This window comes from Salmo salar, chromosome ssa19 (genome assembly GCF_905237065.1).
Source record: "Salmo salar chromosome ssa19, Ssal_v3.1, whole genome shotgun sequence".
Lineage (NCBI taxonomy): Eukaryota > Metazoa > Chordata > Actinopteri > Salmoniformes > Salmonidae > Salmo > Salmo salar.
The window spans coordinates 21,306,550-21,333,855 of record NC_059460.1 but is presented as its reverse complement, the minus strand read 5'-3'; the positions used below and the strand labels follow the sequence as shown (position 1 = coordinate 21,333,855).

General features: G+C 42.5%; 1 protein-coding gene and 1 non-coding gene across 2 annotated transcripts in view; one reads left to right on the top strand and one right to left on the bottom strand.

The window, feature by feature from the left end:
* The window catches only part of LOC106578565 (cadherin-12), a 250,360-nt gene that overhangs the window by 15,669 nt on the left and 207,385 nt on the right, over positions 1 to 27,306 (top strand). The gene's annotated exons all lie outside the window — the stretch shown is intronic.
* trnav-uac (transfer RNA valine (anticodon UAC)) lies at positions 19,925 to 20,000 on the bottom strand. Its single transcript has one exon. It is a non-coding gene; the product is annotated as a tRNA-Val (tRNA).

Here is a 27,306-nt window from a genome sequence, read left to right as displayed (position 1 = left end):
GGTAAGGTGCCTTGCTCAAGGGCATATTTTTCAACCTACCAACTTGAGGATTCAAACTAGCAACCTTTCAGTTACTGGTCAAGGCTCTAACTGCTAGGCTATCTAACTGCACCCAAAGCCATACCATACTCTGCTGTAGTTCCAGACTGTGCATCAGTTTCCCAAACCAGAAAAATCCCAAAGCAAACATGTAGTATTTATTCTTAAATCACTCTCTTCTTCTAAGAATGTAAGATAAGCACCTCCCACACTATCATTTTTGCCTGCTGAAATATGGTCTGATCCATGTCCCAGAAATCTGATGCTATAATACTGTTTACTGACAGTTTATAACAATTCAACTATATTATTGATGTTCGTCCATCCTCTTACAGAGATACATTTACAAATACAAACATGAATTGATGTTCCACATCTCAGACTCGCAATGCATGTTGCAAGGACTACAAGCTATCATAGACTACAAAGGCATATCCAGATGTGTGGTACCCAATGAAGCCTCTCTTTCAGACGAGCTTAACATATTCTATTTTCACTTCGAGGCAGACAATGCCGAGCCATCCAGGAAGGCACTCGTTGTTTCGGATGACCATGTGATTTCGCTCTCCGAGGCTGACGTGAATACTCACAAATCTGCCGGCCCAGATGGCATCCTTGGTCACGTCATCAGAGTGTGGCGGTCATCTTCTCTGACAGCTTCAACTTGTCCCTGTCCCAGGCTGTAGTCCCCACTTGCTTAAAGGAGACTACCACCGTCCCAGTGCCCAAGAGAACAAAGGTGACATGCCCAAATGACTATCGCCCCGTCACACTCACCCCTGTCATCATGAAGTGCTTCGAAAGGCTTGTCATGGCCCACATCAAGGCCTACTCCAATTAGCCTAATGCTCCAACAGATCCACAGAAGATGCCATTTCCATCGCTATTCACACGGCCCTAAAACATATGGACTAGGGTTGAATGGCGGGAACCCGGCCCCAAAACAGCCCCAAAACCACTCCTTTTTCCCGGGATAAATAACTGTGAAAAAACATTAATTATAATACATTATTACATGAAGAGTATAACATGAAACGGAACTGTTAAATTATATGCAATGTCTAAATCTGGATTCTCTATGGCCTTCTCTCTGGTCACTGCATGATGAATCATCAACGCTCAGGGTGGGGACCGACAGCTCATATCAGTATTTCGATCTATCATCTCATCATGGTAACTTTTTTAAATAGCAGCTGCAGAGTTTTAAAACACTCCTATATTATGTATTTAAATCAGTGCACGAGCGAGCACTCTCTCACAGTCTTTCTCTCTCTCCATCAATTCCATTCAAATTGCATCTAAAATAGATAGTCCTGTTCAAGATTGATATATATGCCTATATACAGAAGTCCTAGCCTACCTCTTTCAGGTAATAAATTCAATGCAGTATTAGCCTTATATTTAGCTAATGAATGAGGTGTTATGCTTAATAAGCTTCTAACCTATAGCCTCTGTCTCCTGCACAATACGCAGGCACATGTGCTCAACTGGCCTCTCGCTGTAAAAAACGCTCCTTAGCTCTTGGAGTCCCATGCAGAAAAAAGTAGACTAGAATAGCTTGCTGGACATTATTTTGTAGCATTTCTTATACCAATAGACTATTCGAAGAGACACGCAAGCTCTTGTTTGCTGAATGTTAAATACATCAGCCAAAAGAACTCACAGGTCATTTGAAAGAAGATGGCGGTAGGCTATAGCAGTTATTTATTCAGACCCATAGCCATTCAACCCTTGTAAAGAGAATTGAAAGCCTTCTGTATGTCATTCTAGCCCTATATTATTCAAGCATGTCATTAGAATGACAAAGATAAAGACAACAAAACTTATTTCATTTAACTGTTGAAAGTGAGGAAGGAATGAAGAAACACTAGAGAGAGAAAGAGGAGGTAAGCTAAAAACAGAGGAAATATTATTACAAATGTAAATTAAATTTGCTAGCATATAAGCCTACTTGTAACTTTATACGCTGCATTTGCTGCACCAGAATAACATGTTTTCTCTTGATGTACCATGGTTTGAACGAGGTGCATAATTCCAGTCCATATAATACAGTATAATACAATACAGTACAGTAATACAGTTCAGCAATACATACTTGCCTACTGGAGCTTGTTTAATTTATTTACCCAAGAGAGCATAGCTACATCTATGTACTTCTATGTTTTTATTTTGTGCGTAATGTGCAGTATCCTGTCCATCATATAGCCTATGCATTGGATAACGGCACAGTCATTTGGGATTTTTTGGGCTTGGGCTCAATAAATGTCTTTAATGTAGAGCTCATGAAATGCATTTAATCAGGCTCGGGTAGCATCAGGCTTGTCTTTTTGATCAAAGCATCAGAGGTGAATCTTCAATCAAAGTTCTAATCAAATCCAGACATATTTATTTGCTTTATAATGCTTTTGAAGGACACTTCCGGTTTTGGCGGGAAATACAAGGTTACCCGGAGAAAAGTGATTTTTTTTCCCCCGGGATGAAACATTTGTAAAACGAAAATCTAGAGGAAGACCTTTGTGAGAATGCTGTTCATTGACTACAGTTCAGCATTCAACACTATTGTTCCCTCCAAGCTTGTCACCAAGCTCAGAGCCCTGCGTCTGGACAATACCCTCTGCAACTGTCCACAGGCTGTGAGGATTGGCAACAACACCCCCTCCACACTGACTGTTAACACAGGAGCCCCGCAGGGGTGTGTCCTCATCTCTCTGATGAATGTACTCCCTGTTCACCCACGACTGGTATTGTGGTGCCAGGAAAACAATCTCTCCCGCAACATCAGAAAAACAAAGAAGTTGTTTGACTTCAGGAAGCAGAGACGGGAACATGCCCTGATCAACATCAATGGGACTGCAGTAAATCAAATCAAATTGTATTTGGCATATGCTTCATAAACAACAGGTGCAGACTAACAGTGACATGCTTACGTACAGGCCTTCCCAAAAAATGCAGAGAGAAAAATAGAAAGATTATAGAAAAAATAATAACAGGGGAAATAATTACACAATGAGTAATGAAAACTTGGCTATGTACATGGGGTACCAGTACCAAGTTGATGTGCAGGAGTACAAGGTAACTGAGGTAGATATGCACATATATTTATGGGGTAAAGTGACAAGGGAACAGGGAACAGGATAGATAATAAACAGTAGCGGCAGCGTATATGATGAGTCAAAAAACTCATTAGCGCAAAACGGTCAATGCAGTGTATCTATTTGGTTAAATATTTAGCAATCTTATGGCTTGGTGGTAGAGGCTGTTCAGGGTCCTGTTAGATCCAGACTTGGTGCATTGGTACTGCTTGCCAAGCAGAGAGAACAGTCTATGACTTGGGTGGCTGGAGTCTTTGACTATTTTCAGGGCCTTCCTCTGACACCGCCTGGTGTAGAGGTCCTGGATGGTGTGTGGCCACGCAGTTGTGGGTGATCAGATAGTACTGGAGGAGAATAAGCACTCACCCCTGAGGTCCCCTGCCTTAAGTGTCAGCCTGGCGGATGGGTTTTTGCGTACCCTCACCACCTGGGGGGCAGCCTGTCAGGAAGTCTAGGATCAAGTTGCAGAGGGAGGTGTATAGTCCCAGTGTCATGAGCTTAGGGATTCGTTTAGAGAGCACTACGGTGTTGAACGCTGAGCTGTAATTGATGAACAGCATTCTCACATAACTGTTCTTCTTGTCCAGGTGGGAGAGGTCAGTGTGGAGTGCAATAGAGATTGGGTCATCTTTTGGGGTGGTATGCAAATTAAGGTGGGTACAGGGTGCCTGGGATGATGGTGTTGATGTGAGCCATGACCAGCCTTTCAAAGCATTTCATGGCTACAGGGCTGCGGGGTGATAAGAATTTAGACAGGTTACCTTAGTTTTTGTGGTCACAGGAACTATGGCGGTCTGATTGAAACCAGTAGAGAGAGAGAGCAGTTTTTTTTCCTCTGCGTCCACATCACGAGGACTTGACATGGACCAGCAACACCACAACTCTTGTCGAGAGGTCGCAACAGTGCTTCTACTTCCTAAGGCAGCTGAAGAAATGCTGCATGCCACCCGGGTCCTCTCCAAATACTAACGCATACCACAGACATGTGACTAACAGAAATGGAATAATGTGTCTCTGAACAAAGGGGGGGTCAAAATCAAAAGTAACAGTCAGTATCTGGTGTGGCCACCAGCTGCATTAAGTACTACAGTGCATCTCCTCCTCATGTACTGCACCAGATTTGACAGTTCTTCCACCAAGGCACCTGCAAGTTCCCGGACATTTCTGGGGGGAATGGCGCTAGCCCTCACCCTCCGATCCAACAGGTCCCAGACATGCTCAATGAGATTGAGATCCAGGCTCTTCACTGGCCATGGCAGAACACTGACATTCCCGTCTTGCCGGAAATCATGCACAGAATGAGCAGTAAGACTGGTGGCATTGTCATCCTGGAGGGTCATGTCAGGATGAGCCTGCAGGAAGGGTACCAGATGAGGGAGGAGGGTGTCTTCCCTGTAACGCACAGCGTTGAGATTGCCTGCAATGACAACAAGCTCAGTCCGATGATGCTGTGACACACCGCCCCAGACCATGACGGACCCTCCACTTCCAAATCAATTGCGCTCCAGAGTACAGGCCTTGGTGTAACGCTCATTCCTTTGACGATAAATGCGAATCTGACCATCACCCCTGGTGAGACAAAACAGTGACTCATCAGTGAAGAGCACTTTTTGCCAGTCCTGTCTGGTCCAGCGACGGTGGGTTTGTGCCCAAAGGCGACGTTGTTGCCGTTGATGTCCTGCCTTACAACAGGCCTACAAGCCCTTAGTCCAGTCTCTCACAAGCCTATTGCAGACAGTCGGAGCACTGATGGAGGGATTGTGCGTTCCTGATGTAACTTGGGCAGTTGTTGTTGTCATCCTGTACCTGTCCCGCAGGGGTGATGTTTGGATGTACCCATCCTGTGCAGGTGTTGTTACACGTGGTCTGCCACTGCGAGGACAATCAGCTGTCCATCCTGTCTCCCTGTAGCGCTGTCTTAGGTGTCTCAAAGTACGGACATTGCAATTTATTGCCCTGGCCACATCTGCAGTCTTCATGCCTCCTTGCAGCATGCCTAAGGCACGTTCACGCAGATGAGCAGGGACCCTGGGCATCTTTCTTTTGGTGTTTTTCAGAGTCAGTAGAAAGGCCTCTTTAGTGTCCTACGTTTTCATAACTGTGACCTTAATTGCCTACTGTCTGCAAGCTGTTAGTGTCTGTTCCACAGGTGCATGCTCATTCATTGTTTATGGTTCATTGAACAAGCATGGGAAACAGTGTTTAAACCCTTTACGATGAAGATCTGTGAATTATCTTTGAAGTACAGAGTCCTGGAAAAGGGACGTTTCTTTTTTTGCTGAGTTTATGTGTTGTGTTGGAGATAGAGCAAAGCATTGTGGTGTCCTGTGGATGAAATTGAGGCCACATAGAAGAGGGCAATGTTTCAGCAATATCCCTTCACCCTTATCTCTTGCAAATGACACATAAAACATGTCATTGAGGAGATAGGGGAGAATTGTCATCTGCTTCTTATTTTACTATTCAGAAGACCACTGATTTAACATAAAATTACCCACCATCCACCTCTCCTGCCCCTAAATCATTGTGACTGGGAAGGACATATTTTTGTGTACAGTGCTTTGACTAAACAGCTTACCATTTCAAGTAGGGTTGGCCCTTCTGCTTTATATAAACCATGACCCCTTTATATAAACCATTGCACTTCTTCTATTAAATGGAATAAGAAATCATCTTGACAGACCCTAAGTCCTGGCCTGGGTGAGTTGTCTTGCGAGAAAGACTTCCTCAAGGTCGGCTTGGTTATACTTTCCTCAGTCAGCACAGACTGGACTTTCCATGATGAATTGGGATTGGGGGTGGGGGTGGGGGGCAAGTGAGTGTGTGTGTGTGTGTTTGTCCGTGCGTGCATGTGTGTGTGTGTGTGCATGTATAGAAGTGGGGAAGCGTCATGAGAGTGAAGCATCAGAGGGGCAGATTCACGGGGGTTATGCATGCTTTAAATGGAGGCAGCGGAGAGTTGTGCATCTCAGCTGTGATAGAGATTAAAGAAGCAGCGAGAGCAGAATACCTCTTAATTAATCCCCCATGAATCTGCCCCGCTGATGCTTCACCCCAATGATGCTTTCCCCCTTCTACACACACGTGTACACACACGCACGCACTTGACTCCCCCTAACGCAATTGGTTGAGATAATGTAAGGGTTCAGCGTGCTGACGGTTGGCCATCCGTTTCCATGTGAATTCTTAAAGAGATGTGTGGGTCTATAGCGAGTGTGTGAATGATCCTGAATGGGCATAAACAAAGAAGATCCCTCTAGAACTAAAAAAATCTTTCAAGGGTGTTTTTCTCCTAAGTGAGATAACACGTTTATCAACATTTAAAGCAGCATAACTTTACCACGTTTTCTCCAATCATGGTGTATGATATATCATTTTGTAGTTCTGAATCTGTAACATTTCTGGTTTAACATACAGTTATGGGTGGCAGGTAGCCTAGCATTTAAGAGCGTTGGACTAGTAACCAAAAGGTTTTTTGTTTGAATCCCTTAGCTGACTAGGTGAAAAATCTGTCAATGTGCCATTGAGAAAGCCACATAACCCTAACTGCTCCTATAAATCGCTCTGGATGAGAGCGTCTGCTCACGTGTAAAAGTTAGTTCCTGGAAGACTATACCCAAAGAAAACATTTCTTAGTAGATTGACTATAGTGTTGCTACATATAAGGTTGTGTGTATTTTGTCAACGTGTGTGTGTAGTAGGGTTGAAGGTCTCCCTTCAATCAAGTCAGTCATGTAGGCTACTCACATTAGTATCCCTGGTTGTTTATATGGGCATCGCTGCATGGATGTATTATTCAGTGGTCAGGATGGAGGCAGAAGTTGATATTGTGACTAGACCAGTCACACATATTAATGTTGTCTCTTCTCTCTCTTTATCAGACCAGACCTTGAGGGTGGAGGCGTCATAATTGTAGACTAAAATAAAAAGGACCAGAAGGTTTCTTTCTGACAATTACTGTTCTGGGAGGGAAAATGTACGTGACAAGAACGTTCCACTGACATCATACTGGACAATACACAAACCCTATATTCACTCCGCCAGTCGTAACTGCCCACACAGAGTCAGTAACTGGGGGTTCACAAATCTCTCATCTTTTTCATAGGGTACAATACATCATTTTGGAAAGACAGTATAAATTTGAAATGATGGAAATTGGTACAATTAGTAGTGTGGGATGCAAAGAAAGTAGAAGAAATGCTACAGCACAATAATGAATGGCTCAATTATGTCTGTGCATGAAATAGGAAATGTTTAGCTACTCAAATGTTTTCCAATCTTTGTTTTGACAGCAAAATTGACAGCAAATTCAAAGAACATGTTAAATCAAGGAAAGTTGGTCTTAAAAAGGTTAATCTTGCCTTGGAGAACAAAACAACATCTTGGGAGGATTTGCATTTTGGCAATAGATGTTGCCTCCATGATATAGTCTGTATCCACGAGGGTCACCAGATAGGGGAAGAAAGCTTGTTCTACTTTTCAGAAGAAACCACAATTCAAATATAAATAATGCACTTTTTAAATCGGGCCCATACAATGTCTGATGTACTGTATAGTATTTCTCAGTTGCTGTGTTACAGATTGGCAGCAAAACTTGAACAAACCAGCTGAACATTGAGAATGTGCATATGTGCCCTAAAATACTCATTAACTAGAGATTCCTCCATTCTTCTCTCACTTCCATTTCTCTCTCACTTCCACCACAGTGGTGCTCCATGGAATTCCTTGGTGCCCTTGTGTTTGACAATCTAAGTTGCTTTCTTGTGGAATAAATGCTTCTGAAGTTATTGGTGCCTGTAATTTAATCTTGCACAATTATGCTGAGGGCCAAAACCTTACATTTTCTCCCTCTTCTAGATGTTATGGTGTCCCTTACGGGAAAAAAAGCAACATTATTTAACGTGGAAAATCACATGATTTCACATGTGAAATTTTCACGTTTTGTAATATAATTTTTTTGGGGAACACTTCACGTGATGATATTTCACTTGTTATCGCATAACCTTTCATATAGGGATTCACATTTTCACATGATGCCCTGCAAACAAAAATCAGTCATTAAGAATTCACAAAATTGCCTCACAACATACATATTTTTCTCACTTTGACCTACATGATTACTGTGTATGTACTGTATAGTCATTAACATGAAGATTGCGTCGATAGACATGGCAGCTCTGCTTCTAACTCCTAAGCACAAGCATTTCGCTACACCAGCAACAACATCTGCTAAATATGTGTATGTGACCAATAACATTTAACTTGATTTGAATTTTCAACATGCCCTCACCTGGGATTTGAACACACAACCTCTTGGTAGACAGCATTACAATCTTCCTGCTATGCCAACACATCTGCGTCAATGACTGACTTCACCTGTATTCCTACACTTTAAACTTCAAAGTAAAGCTCAGCTTCACATAATACACTTAAGAAAAACTATTATGATATACTGTATATATGTATCACAGGAGGTTGGTATCACCTCAATTGGGGAGAACGGGCTCATGGTAATGACTAGAGCGGCATCAGTTGAATGGTATCAAACACATCAAACAAATGGTTTCCCGGTGTCTTTGATGCTATTACATTTTGTGCCGTTCCGGCCAATATTATGAGCCTCCTTAGATATGCATCATAGTGATTCAGGACTAACATTAAAACTGAATAATATGCCCCACGAATGTTATACAATAATACAGAAAACCCCCAAGTTTGTTAAAGAAGTAAATAAAATAAATGATGACAGAATAGTCGTGTTAACTGATAACTAAAATAGCAGTGCAGATATGTATTAAAGGTAATTATTGTGTAGGGGACTTTGGAAAATTCTAATCAGAGAGAGAGCATGCATGAGAATGTCACCAACAGCAGAAGAAAATGTGACATTTTTCAACAATTGAGGAAATACATGGATGAAGTATTATCTTTTTAGGAGCGTGAATTACATAATTAATAATTGCACTGGGGAAATCATGATTAAGCCTAGAAGCTGGAGGGTTGGGGGAAGGGAAGTGAAGAGTTTCTTAGCTAGTATCTTTAGATTAGTGAAGCAATGTCTCACTCCGACACTTCTCATCACCGCTGAATCAATACTTTCTCATTTTAATCTGAAACCTTTAGATTAATTTCACCACATGGTATAGTAGTAGCTACTAAACTAATAAGTCAAGCATGTAATTTATTTGATTCTGTTTTACTTGATTGATTATGTCTCACTGTCTGTCTTTTTTCATTTTTTCAATTGCATTCCATTTTTTATAATCAGTAACTTAGTAATAATTATTTTGTGATGAAATAATGCACTTTTCAGTGGACTGTTTACAACATAGTGGTTCTTTCAGCATTCAATAAAGTTTTTATAACATTTTATAAAAGAGTTATGATCATTAAAACCTTTTACTGCAGTGGGCTAAATCAGGGTCACACAGACTGTTTCTTGGTAGTCTTAAACAAATCTACTTTGAAACAAAAGGATACTTCTCACACATATGGTTATGGGCTTAAAAACAAAGATACCTGTACCATGTTAGATATAGAGTTGAAATGTATTCAATTTTGGGATGCAAATATTACACTTTATATACATAACAGAAGACTGAAATATAACAAAACCAATTGACTTAGAAACACCAGATTTATGGCGGGTTTTTTGAAATATTGTTTATTAATTAGGAAATTATGAAAAATATTAATAACATACCACCCATGAGGCCACTAGGGGGCAATTTGGACATTTGAATGCAGGAAAAGCTACCCTGCTTTATACTGCATACAATTATCCAGAAACTGTTGCCAATTTAGGAACCATTTTACTTTTTAACAGTTCAATTTGACCTGTACCTGTGAAAATACCTTTCAACATTTCTTAGAAATATTTCCAACATGAGTCAGAGCTAAACCAAAATCGGCAGTAGAAGAGAAAACGTTGTATATAAAGTTATTCATAAGCCTTTTATAACTATTGTCAGCATTAGACTCTGGCTTTTCAATATTTCAGTAGAGCTTGCAAAGAGTGTTCAGAGGAAAAGGAGAGAAAATGAATAATGTTCCTCCCTTTGGCCTCTTAAGGCAAATATAGGTGCCAGACATACGACAAAACAGTCATTGCAAGTTTAAGTAATATTGGGGAAAGTGAGCCTTTCCCATTTGTGTGCAAATGTTATCCTTTCCATGATAATATACAAATATTTGATCACCAAAACACAGATCATCAGTGATGTCAGACACTATTCTCCCTATTCTCTATGTAGTGAACTAGGGCTCTGTTCAAGAGTAGTGCACAACATAGGGAACAGTGTGTGATTTGTGACGTAACTACAGTATAAGCACCCTAGGAACAGCCTCTAGCCAACTGCTAAGATCACCCATGTGATTCAAATCAGGGGGGGTACTGTTGGCTTAGTTTTACATAGATGTATTGTGAGTTGTATTAGTGCTCTGTACACTCTTAAAAATATAAGTGCAAGATGGAACCAAATTAGGTTATTGAGAGTGATGCCATAAGGGAACCATATAGGATTTCAAAATTCCAAAACACAACAGACGTGATCAGAGCGTGCAACAGATCAGTGTACTGTCTACACTCGGTCTGTTGTTTTTAGGAAATAGATTTCATTGGATCTTTGTTAATAATGTCAACATCATTAACATCTTTAACCATTGGAAGTTCTAATAGTTAAGGATTCCGCGACACAGTTAGATTGTTTGTTTGGGACCACAATTTTGTGTCCCAGATTTCTGCTATAAAAAAACAATAGTTAGCGATTAGTCATCATGTTAGCAGAGCAAGAAAACGCTAGCAGTGCTAAAGTCAAAACACCAGTGTTATTTGTGTCTATGTCTGGTCTCAAATGGGCTAGGTGCAAGATGATATCAAAGCAAGGGGAGGAAAATAAGGTGGTACTGATAAATTAACATAAATTCTTTGTCTGTTCCAAATGTATCATCATCAAGCAGCTTAGGGAAGAGATTTTCTGGCTGCTAGCTCAGCTGCTGGAAAATGAAGATGTGCTATCTGAGATACTTTGATGCAGCCCAGACACAGAATTTCAGTTCTGAATGCCTTCTAAGGCCAAGGGTTGATGAGTCGTGCGGTACTGACCTGCTCCAATCCACTGGACAGATGTTAAGCTCAACTCCATGACCAGTGGGAGACCCGACACTGTCAAGGTGAAGGTGGTTTGGTGGGAGGCAGTCTGGTCAGCCTCCATATATTCTAGAAGATCAAATCCTGCTATTAAACAGCTTTGCCCTGCTGGAGGCGGACATACCGGCCCCAGGAGTCAGCTCTAATCCTAGGAGAACACCAACAGCCAGCAGCCGTCCAGGGGCACCCTCCACAGCTCAGCCAGTCGCTGACCAAAGGCAACAAGGTCTTGGGCCCTCCTCCATCTTCCCGAGGATTCCGACGCCATCCACTTCTACTTGTACTTGTGCGGTGAGTCAAGCTGGCATGAGTCGAAGTACACCTCCTCCCCCCTGCCCGAGGCAGGCCCATTCTGTTCCCTACTTCCTTCCCAATCGGATTCCATCATGACCACCATCGTCATGGGCAGCTCGATGGTGAGAGATTGTGGTCTACCTGAGGCCAAAATCTCGTAGAATCAACTACTTCACGTAGAATCAACTATTCCTGCCCACAGTTCTAGCCAACTACTCTAATGTTGGCACCATTGTCACTCACGTTGGATTTAACGACATTCACTTTCAGCAATCTGAGGAACTGAAGAAGGACAACAACATTCTCTTGAACATCCTTGTTTGTACAGGGAAGAGGACATTCATCTCTGGCTCTCTCCCATGCTATAGAAGGGGTTCGGAAGAAACTCTGCAAAGACAGGAATGGGATTCACCCTAGCAGCTGGGGTTCCAGGATTATCTCCATCAACATAGCGATCTGCTTAAGAGACTGACGGTCTGGGTTTGGTAGTGCTCCAGTCCTCCCTGTAATATTAAGCAACAGAAGACATGGAAATCATATTATATCCCAGAGAGATAGAATTGCAGTAAATGTAAAAAACCTAATCTATGTTCCTTAACTGTTAGCTCTGAGGGTATTGTCTGCAATAATCATATGCACGTAGAATTGAATTCCACTGTGAGCAGCCCACTCAGTACCATTGATTGAAATGTCTACCTCGGATCAGCCTCTCAGAATAGCAGTAAAAACAAACAAGAAAACCAGAAAAGGACTAAACATAGGCCATATTAACATGAAATTGATAACTTATTAACATCTGAAAACTATCATATTCTGGCCATCTCTGAAACACACTTAGATAATTCCTTTGATGATGCAGTAGTAGTTATACATGGTTATTGAATATATACAGTGGGGGAAAAAAGCATTTGATCCCCTGCTGATTTTGTGCGTTTGCCTACTGACAAAGAAAGGATCAGTCTATAATTGTAATGGTAGGTTTCTTTGAACAGTGAGACAGAATAACAACAAAGAAATCCAGAAAAATGCATGTCAAAAATGTTATAAAAGGATTTGCATTTTAATGAGGGAAATAAGTATTTGACCCCGCTGCAAAACATGACTTAGTACTTGGTGGCAAAACCCTTGTTGGCAATCACAGAGGTCAGACGTTTGTTGTAGTTGGCCACCAGGTTTGCACACATCTCAGGAGGGATTTTGTCCCACTCCTCTTTGCAGATCTTCTCCAAGTCATTAAGGTTTCGAGGCTGACGTTTGGCAACTCGAACCTTCAGCTCCCTCCACAGATTTCCTATGCGATTAAGGTCTGGAGACTGGCTAGGCCACTCCAGGACCTTAATATGCTTCTTCTTGAGCCACTCCTTTGTTGCCTTGGCCGTGTGTTTTGGGTCATTGTCATGCTGGAATACCCATCCACGACCCATTTTCAATGCCCTGCCTGAGGGAAGGAGGTTCTCACCCAAGATTTGACAGTACATGGCCCCGTCAAATGATGCGGTGCAGTTGTCCTGTCCCCTTAGCAGAAAAACACCCCCAAAGCATAATGTTTCCACCTCCATGTTTGACGGTGGAGGTGGTGTTCTTGGGGTCATAGGCAGCATTCCTCCTCCTCCAAACACGGCGAGTTGAGTTGATGTCAAAGAGCTCCATTTTGGTCTCATCTTACCACAACACTTTCACCAGTTATCCTCTGAGTCATTCAGATGTTCATTGGCAAACTTCAGACGGGCATGTATATGTATTCTTGAGCAGGGGGACCTTGCGGGCACTGCAGGATTTCAGTCCTTCATGGCGTAGTGTGTTACCAATTGTTTTCTTGGTGACTATGGTCCCAGCTGCCTTGAGATCATTGACCAGATCCTCCCGTGTTGTTCTGGGCTGATTCCTCACCGTTCTCATGAACATTGCAACTCCACGAGGTGAGATCTTGCATGGAGCCCCAGGCCGAGGGATATTGACAGTTCTTTTGTGTTTCTTCCATTTGCGAATAATCGCACCAAAATTTTGTCACCTTCTCACCAAGCTGCTTGGCGATGGTCTTGTAGCCCAATCCAGCCTTGTGTAGGTCTACAATCTTGTCCCTGACATCCTTGGAGAGCTCTTTGGTCTTGGCCATGGTGGTGAGTTTGGAATCTGATTGATTGATTGCTTCTGTGGACAGGTGTCTTTTTTACAGGTAACAAGCTGCGGTTAGGAGCACTCCCTTTAAGAGTGTGCTCCTAATCTCAGCTCTTTACCTGTATAAAAGACACCTGGGAGCCAGAAATCTTTCTGATTGAGAGGGGGTCAAATACTTATTTCCCTCATTAAAATGCAAATCAATTTATAACCTTTCTGACATGCGTTTTTCTGGATATTTTTGTTGTTATTCAATCTCTCACTGTTCAAATAAACCTACCATTAAAATTATAGACTGATCCTTTCTTTGTCAGTGGCAAATGTACAAAATCAGCAGGGGATCAAATACTTTTTCCCCCCACTGTAGGAAAGATAGAAATGCAAATTGAGGAGGTGTTGCCATGTATGTCCAGAGTCATATTCCTGTTAGGCTGAAATAGTATCTTATGTCAGATGATATGGAAGTAATATGGCTACAGATTCATCTGCATCACCTAAAGCCTATTCTCGCAGGAAATTGATATTGTCCACCATGTGCTAAAAGTCAGCATTTAGACAATATATGTAAAATGTTGGATAATATGTGCTATCAACAGAGAGGTATATTTTCTGGGTGACCAAAATATTGACTGGTTGGCATTAAGCTTCCCACTCAAAAATAAGCTCCAAGCTGTAACCAGTGTCTGCAATCTGGTTCAAGTCATCAGGTATTTACAAACAGAACACTTCTTTACTAATGTTGCAAAAATCTGCTCTAAAACCAGTATCCACACCCATCAGATGTAGTGATCATAATATACTGTGATAGCCATATCTAGAAAAAAAGAATTGTGTATAAATGATCATACAAGAGGTTTTGCAATGATTCCTATGTCTAATTTGTGAAAAATATTTGTTTGTCTGATGTGTGTAATGAGGAACATCTGGACGCTGCACTTGAAGCATTATGAAACTGCCTCTTCCGGTTATTGATAGGCATGTGCCCAGTAATTGAAGAACTGTATGGCTGAGAGGGATGAGGCAAAAGGAATAGGTCTGACAACACAGCAGACTGTCAAACATATAGTAAATTTAGAAATCAAACAACTAAACTAAACAAAAAGAATAAGAAACTATACTATGGAACATCCTTTATTGAAGCAGAAGATGGCTTGTTCTTAACAAAACCCTTTGATATTGCCAACCACACTCAAATATGTTTTTGTTGAAAAGATTAGAAAACGTAGGTATGACATGCAAACAACAAATGCTGAGCCTTCATATTAATGCATAATGGACCAAATAATGAAAGACAAGCACTGTAGTTTTGAGTTCCACCAAGTGGGTGTGGAAGAGGTAAGAAAATCGTTGCTATCTATATATGAGGACAAACCAGCTGGTACCAACAACCTGAATGGTAAATTGCTGAGGTTGGTAGCGGAATACAATGCGACTCCTGTTTGCCACCACTTTAAGCCTAGAAGATGGTGTGTGTGCCCACAAACCTGGAGGGCGGCAAAGGTCATTCCGCTACCCAAGAATACTTAGCAAGTACTTAGTAATCTATGGGAAACAATTATGTTTGATCAAATACAAAGTTAATTTACAGAATACAAATTTAACTAGACTTTCAGCATGCTTAAAGGGAATGGCACTCAACATCCTCGGCATTGACACAAATGACTGATGATTGGCTGATATAAATTGATAGTAATAAGATTGTGGAAGCTGTTTTTATGTTATTGATCATAACCTTTTGCTGAAAAAATGTAGGTGCTAATGATTTGCATCATCTGCCTTATTATGGATTGAGTGTTACCTATCTAATATAACATAGAGGGTTTTCGTTGATGGAAGCCTCTCTCATGCAAATTCAGTTAAGTGGGGTGTACTGCAGGGCAGCCAGCAAATTCAGTTAAGTGGGGTGTACTGCAGGGCAGCTGGCTAGGGACATTATTGTTTTCTGTTTTTACAAATGACCTTCCACTGACCTTGAATAAAGCCTGTGTGTCTATGTATGTATGCTGATGACTCAACAATATACATGTCGGCTATAAATAAATAACTAAGACACTGAAGATAGAGTTCCAGTCAGTTTTTGAATGGGTAACTAGCAATAGGCTGGTGCTAAATATCTCAAAAACAAAAAAGCATAATTTTTGTGACAAATCACTCACTCAACGAGTGAAAAAAACCCCAGATAAAAGAGCACAATGTGGACTATGAAGAGACAATGCCTTTCTATATAAACACAGCAAAAAAATAAATGCCCTCTCACTGTCAACTGCATTTATTTTCAGCAAACTTAAGATGTGTGTCGTAAATGTTGAAGCCGTGTTGAATGGACCAAACTGCAGGCAATGTGGATACTCATCTTTTAATGTAAATAATAATAAATTAAAGCAAAGTATACACAGGAAAACAATAAACACGAAACTCACGACAGGCTAACAGGCTTAGTACAAATAAAAAGACTAGCAGTGTTAGCACAACCACCCACAAACCCAAGTGACAAACATACTCCTAAATATATGACTCCCAATCAGGAACAACGATCACCAGCTGTCCCTGATCGGGAGCCACACAGACCCACATAGAAATACAACACCCAGAACACACATACACAGACATACTCTGCCACGTCATGACCAAAACTACACAAAAACACCCTCTGCTGGTCAGGACGTGACAATGTGAAAATATTTGTATGAACATAACAAGATTCAACAACTGAGACATAAACTGATCAAGTTCCACAGACATGTGACTAACAGAAATTGAATAATGTGTCCCCTGAAAAAGGGGTGGGGGGGTCAAAATCAAAAGTAACAGTCAGTATCTGGTGTGGCCACTAGCTGCATTAAGTACTACAGTGCATCTCCTCCTCATGGACTGCAACAGATTTGACAGTTCTTGCTGTGAGATGTTACCCCACTCTTCCACCAAGGCACCTGCAAGTTCCCGGACATTTCTGGGGGGAAATCACCCTCCGATCCAACAGGTCCCAGACGTGCTCAATGGGATTGAGATCCGGGATCTTTGCTGGCCATGGCAGAACACTGACATTCCTGTCTTGCAGGAAATCATTCACAGAATGAGCAGTATGGCTGGTGGCATTGTCATGCTAGAGGGTCATGTCAGGATGAGCCTGCATGAAGGGTACCAGATGAGGGAGGAGGGTGTCTTCCCTGTAACGCACAGCGTTGAGATTGCCTGCAATGACAACAAGCTCAGTCCGATGATGCTGTGACACACCGCCCCAGACCATGACGGACCCTCCACCTCCAAATCGATCCCGCTCCAGAGTACAGGCCTCGGTGTAACACTCATTCCTTCAATGAAAACGCAAATCCGACCATCACCCCTGGTGAGACAAAACTGCGACTCGTCAGTCCTGTCTGGTCCAGCGACGGTGGGTTTATGTGCATAGGCGACATTGTTGCCGGTGATGTCTGGTGAGGACCTCCCTTACAACAGGCCTACAAACCCTCAGTCCAGCCTCTCTCAGCCTATTGCAGATAGTCTGAGCACTGATGGAGGGATTGTGCGTTCCTGGTGTAACTCGGGCAGTTGTTATTGCCATCCTGTACTTGTCCCGCAGGTGTGATGTTCGGATGTACCGATCCTGTGCAGGTGTTGTTACACGTGGTCTGTCACTGCGAGGACGATCAGCTGTCCGTCCTGTCTCCCTGTAGAGTTGCCTTAGGCTTGTCGCAGTACAGACATTGCAATTTATTGCCCTGGCCACCTCTGCAGTCCTCATACCTCCTTGCAGCATGCCTAAGGCATGTTCACGCTGATGAGCAGGGACTCTGGGCATCTTTTTTTTAGTGTTTTTCAGAGTCAGTAGAAAGGCCTCTTTAGTGTCCTACGTTTTCATAACTGTGACCTTAATTGCCTACCATCTGCAAGCTGTTAGTGTCTGAACGACCGTTCCACAGGTGCATGTTCATTCACTGTTTATGGTTTATTGAACAAGCATGGGAAACAGTGTTTAAACCCTTTACAATGAAGATTTGTGAAGTTATTTGGATTTTTACGCATTATCTTTGAAAGACAGGGTCCTGAAAAATGGACGTTTCTTTTTTTGCTGAGTTTATGTATTGTATTGTAATTTGCACTGTACTATGTATTAGACCTAGATAGTATGTGTATGTACTTATATGTAGGCTATGTGTGACGTTTTAAATTGATGTATTTCAGTCCTTGACTAATGACATTCTGTACTATGTATTATGTCATCTTTCATGTGGACCCCAAGAAGATTAGCTGATGCTCTTGGAGAGGCTAATGGGGATCCTAAATACCAAAACTACCGAAATTGTATATAAGAGACTAGCTTAAAAATGTTAACTGGAACAACCATTTCAGTAACGGGTGTAATAAATTCAAGTAACATGCAAAAACATAGCTATTGAAACAAACAATTCAAAAAATCTTCCGGCAAAAGAGCATGCTGGGAAATATAATAATGATGAGCATGGTTCCAGGTCAACTCTGGTTATTAACACCAACACTGGGATTCTTTTAAACCACTGAGTGTTAATTTAATTCTTTACAGTGTTCATTTAACTACTCTTGAATGAATATTAGAACTTTTATACTGAAATATCAACACTAGTTAACACTGGCCAATTTGCTGTGTGCTATGAAAGTAACACATCTGCAGGCTTCCATACATTTCAAGAACCTTTCAGAATTCTGAAGAATGCCAAGAATCCCACACTTAACTCAAATGTTCTTCATCGGCAAGAGTTCTCCAAGGAACCTTAAGAGCTGAGGAAGAACCATTTCAGAACCTTTATTTTTTTCTGTGTATATGAGAGAAGTTCTTACTTCTAGTCTTTAGCTTGTCAATACCAAGGAAGGAAATGAGGCTGAGGTGTTAGGCACTCATCAACTTCACTAACTATGACACCTGGGAATAGAAATGTACATATAATTCATCATCTATTTAACAGTATCTTGTACTATACTAAATTATTGCCTCAGTTTGTCAAAACCATCACGGGTAGAGAGAGACTGACTGTTGATTGTTCATCCAGGCTATTGCACTTGTATGACTCCCTGTGACCTCCACATGATAACTGTTTGGCAGCTATTTCACTTGAGTACTGTGTATCTGAAATAGGCCAACTTTAATACCTAGCAGAGTGATTCAAGTTACCATGTTAGAGGTGCTAATATGAAGAATGAAGTGCTTGATTACTATGCTAAGAGACCTTCAGTGAGTGGCAAAAAGTTATTTATTTAATAAACGCCAGCCAATTAATTAACTGAAACAGCTTGAAATACTTCTAATACCCAAACTCCCTCTAAATATTTGGCCCTGGCCTGACTTTGTATAATGGATGTTTGTTGAATGCTAATAAACTCTGTGGACAGCAGCACTACATCATACATTAATACCCAGCCATAGTGGCAGCTGCCTATTAGCAATTTAGCAATCACCTTCTGTCATTAATCTAACCTTACAGTAATAATACATCTATTGACTCTCAGTATAGTCAGCCTCCTTAATGTGGACAACAGCATAACTGGACCAGCCACACTGTCAAGAGGAGGATTCTTACCCTTTCAAGTCAAGACTACTTTCATTAAATGCTCTGAAAGTACTGCCCGTGTCACTCCAGTTCAGTGTTAAGAGCGCAAGTATTTAAGTAGCTTTATAAATGCCTTTGAGGGCCCAGACCACTCCAGAGTAATGGTGGGGACTAGCAGAGTGTTCATTAGATTATCTTGGGATTTGAGACTGAGGCCTCGGAAGAGTAAAACGGATATTCAGAAAAGGGAAGGAGAGCCATGGGATGTATCCCAAGTGCACTACATAAGGAATAGGGTGCTATTTTGGACACATATATGGTATAGAGTGTTAGCAACAGGAACCAGGGAGGCTCTTTAGAGACTGGTTATCAGATAAACAAATGAAAGGGGCTGGGGTAGCCCGGTAGCCAGGCCCCTCATACTTATGGAATCCTTATTCAATTCAAACAGAACACAAGGGTTTTCTAGAGAGAGGAAGACTTTAATGCAGGGGAATATAAAGAGGGACTTCCCCATTAATTGAAAACACATCACCCTCTGCAGCCCTAATGGTCCCTGTCACCTCTGTTGCCAGGCATTGTTTTCAGTATTCAGGACCAGATGACAAAAACATTTTAACATTTTTACATTTTAGTCATTTAGCAGACGCTCTTATCCAGAGCGACTTACAGTAGTGAATGCATACATTTCATACATTTTTTTCCTGTACTGGTCCCCCGTGGGAATCGAACCCACAACCCTGGCGTTGTAAACGCCATGCTCTACCAACTGAGCCACACGGGACCAAAACACAGCAGCACCACCACATTCACCACCACCGCATCGAATTAATGCTCGAAAGATTTACAATAAAAGTTCATACCATTTCACCCCCCACACACACACTTTATAACAGCGTAATTTTGCATTTGGAGGTCAATAAGGATGCTGCTTGTTTACATGTTGTTATCAATTGCAGACCCATGATAACATTTGAACATAAACCACAGTACATTTGAACATACAGATTTAGGATCTTAATTTGATTACACTGTTGTTGCTTACAATTTACGTGCATCACAGGAAATGCAGATAAGCTTCGTGATTTACATAAATTCACTGATAACAAGTATTCCACTTCTCATGCAGCCTAATTTGACCAGCTAATAGCCTATCGACAGATCAAGCAACACTCAAATCCTTTTGCTGCAGGATTATTTTCAAATCAAATCGTATTTGTCAAGTCCGTCGAATACAATGGGTTAGATGCCATTAGTACAGCCTTATTCTGAAATGGATGAAATAGTTTTTTTTCACAATACCCCATAATGACAAAGCAAAAACAGGTTTTAAACTGAAAATATCACATTTACATAAGTATTCAGACCCTTTACTCAGTACTATGTTGAAGCGCCTTTGACAGTGATTACAGCCTCGAGTCTTCTTGAGTATGAAGCTACAAGATTGGCACACCTGTGTTTGGGGAGTTTCTCCCATTCTTCTCTGTAGATCCTCTGGGGAGCATCAATGCACAGCTATTTTCAGATCTCTCCAGAGATGTTAGATCGGGTTCAATTCCGGGCTCTGGCTGGGCCACTCAAGGCCATTCAGAGACTTGTCCCGAAGCATTTCCTGCATTGTTGTCACGGGTGTCGTAGGGTGTAGACCAAAACGCAGCGGGAAAATGTATACTCATCTTCTTTTTATTTAGTGAAGAAAGAAAACACAAACAACGTATACAAAAACCAAACGAACTGGACAGTCTCATCAGGCACACAGCTAAACAAGAAACAATCTCCCACAATTCCCAAAACAAACACACTCCTAAATATAGGACCTTCAATCAGAGGCAAGATAGACAGCTGCCTCCAATTGAAGGCCCCAATCCCCATTACCAAAATAGAAATACAAATGCCTAGACAGAACATAGAAATAAACTAACATAGAACAATAACCAAAACCCTGGACTAATAAATCAAATACCCCTCTACATACACAACCACCCCGAACCATATAAACCAAATACCCCCTCTACATGGACACATACACAAACACACCCTGAACCACTAAAACAAATACCCCCTGGCACGTCCTGACCAAACTATAAGAACAAATAACCCCTTTACTGGTCAGGACGTGACAGTACCCCCCCAAAGGTGCAGACCCCGGATGCACCTGACAACAAAAATACCCCCAAAATAAACCCCTAAACTAAAGGGAGGGAAGGGAGGGTGGCTGCCGTCACTGACGTCTCCTGTGCTACACCCCCCCCTCCCCAAACCTCCTACAGTGGAGGTGGCTTAGGCTCAGGCCTTAATCCCCTACCTGACCAAACCACCCCCACTGCATACCTCTGCCTGAGGCCAGTCACTGAAGACCCTGGACTATACTCTGGAAGCTCCGGACTGTAGGGCGACTCTGGGAGCTCCGGACCGTAGGAAGACTCTGGGAGCTCCGGACCGTGGGAAGACTCTGGGAGCTCCGGACCGTGGGAAGACTCTGGGAGCTCCGGACCGTGGGACGACTCTGGGAACTCCGGACCGTGGGACGACTCTGGGAGCTCCGGACCGTGGGACGACTCTGGGAGCTCCGGACTGTGGGCTGTCTCTCTTGGTTCCGGACAGTGGGCCGTCTCTCCTGGTTCCGGACATTGGGCCGTCTCTCCTGGTTCCGGACAGAGGGCCGTCTCTCCTGGTTCCGGACAGTGGGCCGTCTCTCCTGGTTCCGGACAGTCTGGACGAGGCACTGTTACCGGACACTCTGGACGAGGCACTGTTGCCGGAAGTTCTGGACGAGGCACTGTTGCCGGAAGTTCTGGACGAGGCACTGTTGCCGGAAGTTCTGGCCGAGGCACTGTCGTCGGAAGCTCGGGACTGGGCTGACGCACTGGAAGCCTGATGCGTGGGGCTGGTAGTGGAGGTACCAGACTGGGCACACGCACCTCAGGGCTAGTGCGGGGAGCAGGAACAGGATGTACTGGACTGGGCTGATGCACTGGAAGCCTAGTGTGTGGGGCTGGTACTGGAGGTATCAGACTAGGGACACGCATCCCAAGGCTAGTGCGAGGAGCGGGAACAGGACGTACTGGACTGGGCTGACGCACTGGAAGCTTAGTGCGTGGTGCTGGCTTAGGAGACGCCAGACTAGGGACACGCACCCCAAGGCTAGTGCGAGGAGCGGGAACAGGACGTACTGGACTGGGCTGACGCACTGGAAGCCTAGTGCGTGGTGCTGGTACTGGAGGTATCAGACTGGAGACATGCACTTCAAGGCTAGTGCGAGGAGCAGGAACAGGACATACTGGACTGGGCTAATGCACTGGAAGACTGGTGCGTGGTGCTGGATGTGCCAGACTGGAAACACGCACCTTAGGGCTAGTGCGAGGAGCAGGAACAGGACGAGTTGGACTGGGCTGACGCACTGGAAGCCTGGTGCGTGGTGCTGGTACTGATGTGCCAGACTGAAGACACGCACCTCAGGGCTAGTGCGAGGAGCAGGATACACTGGACCGTAGAGGCGCACTGGCGGGCTCGAGCACAGGACTGGCATTGCCCGTACTGGCTGGGTGCCCAATTCCCCCTGGCAAATGCGGGGCGCTGGCACTGCGCACACCAGCCTGAAGATACTTGGCCTTGCCACAGTACGCATTAACACGAAGCACGGGACCTATCCAGTCAAAGGTTGCTTAAAACTTGTTGGGGATAGGGGGCAGTATTTTCACGTCCGGATAAAAAACGTACCCGATTTAAACTGGTTACTACTCTTACCCAGAAACGAGAATATGCATATAATTAAACCCTGAGACAAATCCTAACAGGAAGTGGAAATCTGATTTGTGCAATCACTTTCAACACTTTGCCTATGAAACACACGGTGAGTTAGGATTCATTTAGCACTGCCTAAGGCTTCCACTAGATGTCAACAGTCTTTACAAAGTGGTTTGAGTCTTCTCCGGTAGAAACTGACCGAACGAGAGGCCTGGAAAGTTTGTCATAAAGGGAGGGCCATTACTACTATGATGCACGTGCCCGTGGGTACTCTTTCGTTCCAAAACGTTTAGTAAGACAATGCAATCGTCCGCCTTGAATATTATTGAAGTTATGATTGAAAAAGGCCCTAAAGATTTATGTTATACAACGTTTGACATGTTTGAACAAACGTAAATACATTTTTTTTGCACATTCGCGAGGACAAGTCCAGCGCGTTTCGTACATTATGAGTAGCCTTCGGAACGCGCTAACAAGAAGGAGCAATTGGGACATAAATTTGTAACTTTTTCGAAAAAAACTACATTTGTTGTGGACCTGGTATGCCTGGAAGTGCCTTCTGATGAAGATAATCAAAGGTAAGTGAATATTTACAATAGTATGTTTGAATTTAGATGACTCCAAGATGGCGCTAACCTGTATCACCTAGCCTATTTTTCTGAGCATAACACCTCGTTTATTGCAAAGTGTGATTTCCCAGTAAAGTTATTTTTAAATCTGGCAATGCGGTTGCATTCACGAGATGTTAACCTATAATTCTTTGAATGACAATATTATATTTTACCAATGTTTTTGAATAGTAATTTTGTAAATTGTAGCGCTAATTCACCGGAAGCATTTGAGGGAAAATATTTTCTGAACGTCAGGCGCCGATGTAAAAGGCTGTTTTTATATATAAATATGAACTTTATCGAACAAAAAATGCATGTATTGTGTAACATGATGTCCTAGGAGTGTCATCTGATGAAGATTGTCAAAGGTTAGTGCTGCATTTAGCTGTGTTTTGGGTATTTGTGTGGATGCTAGTTGCTTTGAAAATGGCAGTGTGATTATTTTTGGCAGGGTACTCTCCTAACATAATCTAATGTTTTGCTTTTGCTGTAAAGCCTTTTTGAAATCGGACAATGTGGTTCGATTCAGGAGAGGTGTATCTATAAAATGGTGTAAAATAGTCATATGTTTGAGAAATTGAAGTTATAGCATTTATGAGGTATTTGTATTTCGCGCGACGTGATTCCACTGGCTGTTGACTAGGGTGGGACGCAAACGTCCCACCGTTCCCAGACAGGTTAACAAAAGCACGGGGATTTGGCTTGGGGCTTAATCCTCACCCGGCCAAACTACCCGTGTGCCCCCCCAATTTTTTTTATTGGGGCTGCCTCTCCGGTTTGAACGCCAACCGTGTTCCCCTGTAACATTTCCGGTCCTCTTTCGCCTTCCTCCATGGGCCCACTCCGGCTTTAATCTCCTCCCAGGTCCATGACTCCCGACAGTCCATATGTTGCTGCTCCCTCCTCCGCTGCTTGGTCCGTGTTTGGTGGGAGATTCTGTCACGAGTGTCGTAGGGTGTAGACCAAAACGCAGCGGGACTATGTACACTCATCTTCTTTTATTTAGGACAAAGAAGAAAAACCAAAATAAACACGTATACAAAAACACAACGATGATTAACCTCTATGGGCAAGGCGGGACGAATTTGTCCCACCTACGTAACAGCCACCTGAATTCAGTGGCGCGATTTTTGAATCGTTTGAAATACTATTACTTCAATTTCTCAAACATATGACTATTTTACAGCTATTTAAAGACAAGACTCTCCTTAATCTAACCACACTGTCCGATTTCAAAAAGGCTTTACAACGAAAGCAAAATATTAGATTATGTCAGGAGAGTGCCCAGCCAGAAATAATCAGACACCCATTTTTCAAGCTAGCATATAATGTCACAAAAACCCAAACCACAGCTAAATGCAGCACTAACCTTTTATGATCTTCATCAGATGACACACCTAGGACATTATGTTATACAATACATGCATGTCTGTTCAATCAAGTTCATATTTATATCAAAAAACAGCTTTTTACATTAGCATGTGACGTTCAGAAAAAGCATACCCCCCGCAAACTTCCGGGGAATTTACTAACAGTTTGCTAAATTACTCCCGATAAACGTTCACAAAAAGCATAACAATTATTTTAAGAATTATAGATACATTACTCCTCTATGCACTCGATATGTCCGATTTTAAAATAGCTTTTCGGATGAAGCACATTTTGCAATATTCTAAGTACATAGCCCAGCCATCACGGCTAGCTATTTAGACACCCGGCAAGATTAGCCTTCACCAAAATCCTATTTCCTATAAGAAAAATGTTCTTACCTTTCCTGTTCTTCATCAGAATGCACTCCCAGGACTTCTACTTCAATAACAAATGTAGGTTTGGTCCCAAATAATCCATCGTTATATCCAAATATCCTCTGTTTTGTTCGTGCGTTCTAGACACTATACGAATGGTAAATAACGGTCGCACGCATGGCGCATGGCGTGACAAAAAATGTCTAAATATTCCATTACCGTACTTCGAAGCATGTCAACCGCTGTTTAAAACCAATTTTTATGCCATTTATCTCGTAGAAAAGCGATAATATTCCGACCGGGAATCTGCAATAAGCTAAACAGCCGAATGAAATTTCTCCACGGGGGCGAATCGTGCACGCGCCTCATTCAATGGTCCTCTGATCGGCCACTTGGATAAGGCGATAATCTGTTTTAGCCAGAGGCTGCCTCGTCATCGTTCAGGTTTTTCCCGGGTTCTGAGAGCCTATTGGAGCCCTGGGAATTGTCACGTTACAGCTAAGATCCTTACTCTTCAATAAACAGATGCAAGACGCACGACTCCTTGTCAGACAGGCCACTTCCTGCATGAAACCTTGTCAGGTTTTTGCCTGCCATAGGAGTTCTGTTATACTCACAGACACCATTCAAACAGTTTTAGAAACTTTAGGGTGTTTTCTATCCAAACCTGAACAATAATATGCATATTCTAGCTTCTGATTTGGTGTAGGAGGCAGTTAAAAATGGGCACATATTTTTTCCAAAATTCTCAATACTGCCCCCTAGCCCAAACAGGTTAACAATCCTGTAAGGCATGAAGCTATACACAGAAACAATCTCCCACAAAATCCTATGCCAAACACATACCTATTTATAGGACCTTCAATCAGAGGCAACGATAGATAGCTGTCTCCAACTGAAGGCCCCAACACCAATTAACTAAACATAGAAATACAAATGACTAGACTGAACATAGAACTAAACTAACATAGAACAATAACCAAGACCCTGGACTAATAAATCAAATACCCCTCTACATACATAACCACCCCGAACCATATAAACCAAATACCCCCTCTACATGAACACATACACAAACACACCCTGAACCACATAAAACAAATACCCCTGCCACGTCCTGACCAAACTATAAGAACAAATAACCCCTTTACTGGTCAGGATGTGACAATTGTTTTGGCTGTGTGCTTAGGGTCTTTTTTTTATTTTTATGCATTTGCAAACATTTCTTTGCAAACACTTGTTTTTGCTTTGTCATTATGGGGTATTGTGTGTAGATTGATGAGGAAAATTTTTTATTTAATCAGTTTTAGTATTAGGCTGTAACGTAACAAAATGTGGAAAAAGTGAAAGGGTCTGAATACTATCCAAATGCACTGTATATAGTCTTGTGAGTGTTTAGTCAGTGCAAGGTAGGGTCAGTGCAGATTGTCTGGGTAACTATTTAGCAGTCCTATGGCTTGGGGATAGATGCTGTCTCGGAGCCTGATGGTCCAAAAGCTGATGCTCCAGTACCGTTTGCCGAACGGTAGCAGAGTGAACAGTCTAAGGGTTGGATGGCTGGAGTTTTTGGCAATTTTTTGGGCCTTTCTCTGACACCGCCTGATATAGAGGACCTGGGTAGCAGGGAGCTCAGCCCCAGTGATGTACTGGGCTGTCCGCACCACCCTCTGTAGTGCTTTGCTGTCGATTGTAGCGTATTTGCCATACCAAGCAGTAATGAAGCCAGTCAAGATGGTCTCTGGTGCTGCTGTAGAACTTTTTGAGGATCCGAGGGCCCATGCCAAATCTGTGACAATACTGGTCAAATTAAGATCCTACATCTGTAGGCTACATAATTGTATTGGAACTTTCAGTAGAACAGTACATTGTTCATTGAGCAGAGGATGGTCAGATGAAATCATACATGCTGTTAGAAAACATATTCATGGTCAGAAAGCTGCCCTATGGCAGAAATTCCAAACACATTATCTTCCGCTTGTATACCATACG